We start from the raw sequence: 4388 nt of genomic DNA, 5'->3' as shown, positions 1-4388 counted from the left end.
CCCCCCCCCCCAAATACCAAAACAAGAGAAGCCATAGGATCACTCATCGATCCACCTCTCTCAATGCTCACTTCCCTGAAGTGAATGTCTGTGCGCACTACCAGAAGAAGCACGTTGAGGATTCTTGAATGAAGCAGGAGTGGAATGGAGTGGCATGGGGCCCTACGATGGAAGAGGAGTAGGTTGATAAGAAGGGACCGTAGAAGGGTATGCCGTCGATGCGAGGCTCTGGACATAGGGAGTCCCTCCCTGGCTCCCCCATGTCATGCTTTGCTGAGAAAGACTGTAGACTGCAAGCTGCTATGGAGTGTAGCATCCAAACAGTCCCTCCATAAAACGGAGGTATCGCCCCGCAAAGAGAGTTCCCGTTGCAGGTCTGATCAATAGCCATTGGAAGAACCTAGGTAGATGGAATGGCACCTCCATAGGTGTAAGAGGTCCATGCCTACAAATAATATAGAAAACCTACACTCATGCTCATGGAAAAATAGCTACAAATAAGCTTAATTTCAATGCTTGGACTTACCGCCTCAAGACTCGGGTCCACTGGAGGCGACGTCCACCCTGGATGGGATCCCATCTAGACGTGAATCAACCAAAAGAAGAATGTGATGGCTGCTTCCCACCAGACGGTCTCTTGTCTGACATCTAGATTACAAGTAGATCAGAGACTTTGTGAAGGATTCAAAACATGTCATCCAACAATGATGGACTTAACCAAATTCCAAGAACAACTTCTATTCTTGGAAGTTTAGAATGTCAAACTTCCTCAAGAGTAAAGGTTATTGGGAGTACATTGATGGAGAGCATGACTAGCACCACTGTTACTAGAGGAAGGTGCAAATGCTATGTAGATAAAGATGTATAATTAAAATTGGAACCAGGGATCTCAGAAGGTCATGTACTCACTTTTTGTGAGGGTGCAAGACACTATGATTGGGCACATACAAGATGCTCACACCCCTAAGGAGGCTTGTGACACCTTATATTGTCATTGGATGTTACAAACACAAAGGCAAGGAGTCTATATTTGAAGGTTGACCTGAATATAATGTAGAAGAAAAACCCGTCTATTAATGACTATTCATTGAAAATAAAGAACATATATGAATCACTTGCATCGATTGGTGTTACAGTCAATGATGACAATAAAGTGTAAGTACGGTTTGAAGGGTTTGGGTCCAAAATACACACATTTTAAAATTGGTATCCATCTTATAGAGAACATTCCCTCTTTTATAGATTTATTGTCCTTAGTGCTTGTGGAAGAGAAGGAACTTGACGAATACTCCTCTACACAAGGTATAAAAAATTCTGAATAGGTCCTTTTCAACAACACAGGAAGAGAAAGAAGATGTGATGTGATATAAGTTATGGAGGAGGACAAGGAAGAGGCAAATACCAAGCACAATGACAGAATAATATAGGTGGTCAAGGAAACTTTTGAGGCATGGGTGAAGGAGTACGAGCGAAAGTACGACGCGAGAGAGAGTGCGAGAAGAAGAGCACGACAATATGGTGAACTCGCTCTACTGTAATGTGTAGAGCATAGTGAGTTCTTATTAGGTTTTTACAAAAGAATATGTGTACATACCTGGCGGCCCGCCCACTTACCAGGGCGACCACATTGGGCTTTATACCCCAACAACCTCCCACTTAAAGTCCAATGTGGTACTTTAAGTGTGAGAGAAGCTACTATACAAGCTAATATACAAGAGATGTAGAGAAGTGATGTACTACCCTACACCTAACTGCTTGCGAAAATGCGCAAAGCTCTCTGAGGGAAGTCCTTTTGTAAGTAGATCAGCAGGATTTTCTGTGGTGTGAACTTTGAGAAGCTGAAGTTGCTTATCCTCGAGCATTTCCCTGATGAAATGATACTTCACATCCACATGCTTTGTCTTTGAGTGATAAACTGGATTGCGAGCCAATTGTATAGCACTTTGACTATCACAATATAACATAGGCATCTCTTCTTTGATTCCCAAATCTGTTACTAGTCGATTAAGCCAAATTGATTCTTTGCATGCCTCTGATGTTGCAACATATTCAGCCTCTGTAGTAGACTGAGTAACACAATCTTGTAATCTAGAACGCCATGATACTGCTCCACCAGCCAATGTAAAGACATACCCTGACGTAGACCTTAGGTTGTCTAAGTCACCTGCATAATCTGAGTCTGTAAAACCCTTTACACTTAGCTCCTGACTCCCATAGCATATACGCATACTCTTTGTATCTTTCAGGTATCTCAATATTCCTTTCACTGCCTCCCAATGTTTCTTGCCTTGGTTTGACATGTATCGACTTACTACTCCCACTGCAAATGCAATGTCTGGGCGAGTAGCAATCATTGCATACATCAAACTACCCACTGCAAACGCATATGGAATCTTATCCATTTCAGCCTGTTCTTCCTCAGACACAGGAAAATCTTGTTTGCTAAGTTTCACATATGGTGGCAATGGAACACTCAATGCCTTTCCCTTCTCCATATTGAAACGTTGCAAAACCTTGTCAATATACTCTGTTTGAGATAACCAAATCAACTTCTTTGATCTGTCTCTCTCAATGCGCATACCAAGTATATGACTTGCCTCACCCATCTCTTTCATGTCAAACGATTTTGCCATCTTTGACTTCAAAGCTGAAATTTCTTCCAAGTGCTTGCCAGCAATCAACATGTCATCCACATACAAAATAAGGATCATCCAACTGCCATCCTTAGCCTTCTTTGTATATAGACAGTGATCGAACTCACTACGTTTGTAGCCTTGAGAAAGCATAAACTTGTGGAATTTATGGTACCATGCCCTCGGTGATTGTTTTAAGCCATAAAGACTCTTTAACAACTGGCATACCCAATCTTCCTTGCCTTTCTCAAAAAACCTTTCTGGCTGCTGCATGTAAATTTCCACATCTAAATCACCATGCAAGAACGCTGTCTTGACATCCATTTGGTGCAACACCAAATCTAATATGGCAACCAATGCAAGAAAGCATCTCAATGTAGTCATCTTGACCACCGGAGAGAAGACTTCATCAAAGTCAATGCCTTGTTCTTTCTTAAAGCCCTTGGCAACAAGCCTTGCTTTGTACTTTGGCTGACTATCATGAGCGGTGATCTTATACCTGTAAACCCATTTACAGGGTAGAGCATTTTTGCCCCGTGATAATTTAACTAGCTTCCATGTCTGGTTTTTATGCAGAGCTGTCATCTCTGACTGCATGGCCAATTGCCAATTCCCGGAGTCCTTCATTTGCACTGCTTCCTTGTAACATGAAGGGTCATTGCAATCAGTCAACATGACATAATTCATAGATGGAACAAACCTATTAGGAGGTCGCGTGACACGTCCAGATCTACGCACAATAGGTGGCTCAGGCTCAGCCACAACCTATGGTTCCACTCTATCCTGTCCTTGCTCCTCTTGAGCCCTGACATTTTGTCTTGCACGTGCAGGTCCATCTTCTTGGAAGACAACTCTCTAATCTCCTCAACCCTCTCTGGTTTAGAATGATATTTGGATTCATTAAAGTGAACATCATTGCTGCGGACAACCTTTCTGGATTCGGGATCCCAAAGTCTGTACCCCATCTCACCAGAATTGCCATAGCCTAGAAAGATGCACTTTCTACTCTTTGGCTCAAGTTTGTTCCTAAATTCCTTTGGAACGTGAGTATATGCCTCACAGCCAAAGACTCTGAGATGCTTGTATGAGGTCATTTTGCCTGACCATACCATCTCTGGCACTGAATCCTTCTGCAAAACCTTGCTAGGAGATCTATTTACAAGATGAACAGCTGTTGATACAGCTTCAGCCCAAAACCCATTTGGCAGTTGTGCATTAGACAACATACTTCTGACCTTCTCTTGTATGGTCCTATTCATCCTCTCAGCAACACCATTTTGAGGAGGATTGTAAGGAGCAGTAAGTTCACGTTTTATACCTTTTGACTCACAAAAGTCCTGAAAGGCCTTTGAAACATACTCTCCACCATTGTCAGTGCATAAGCATTTAAGCTTCTTGCCACTCTGATTCTCCACAAGTGTCACAAACGTTTTGAAAACACTAAACGCTTCATCCTTGTGCTTGAGAAAGTAAACCCATACTTTCCTCGAGTAATCATCTATAAATGTCATAAAGTAAGAAGCTGCCCCTAGAGATAGGTTAGGCATAGGTCCACACAAATCATTATGAACAAGTTCCAACTGTGTATCTCTTCTACTTCTTCTATGCTTATGTGGCTGCTGTGTTTGCTTACCATACAGACAATGTTCACAGAATTCAAAATCATTAAATGAAAATCCAGGCAAATAACCAGAACGAGACAAGATTTTCATTCCCTTCTTGGACATATGTCCTAACCGGCTATGCCACAAAGAA

This window comes from Adiantum capillus-veneris, chromosome 11 (assembly GCF_014529385.1).
Source record: "Adiantum capillus-veneris isolate H3 chromosome 11, ASM1452938v2, whole genome shotgun sequence".
NCBI classification, from domain to species: domain Eukaryota; kingdom Viridiplantae; phylum Streptophyta; class Polypodiopsida; order Polypodiales; family Pteridaceae; genus Adiantum; species Adiantum capillus-veneris.
Note: the sequence above shows the minus strand (reverse complement) of the source record.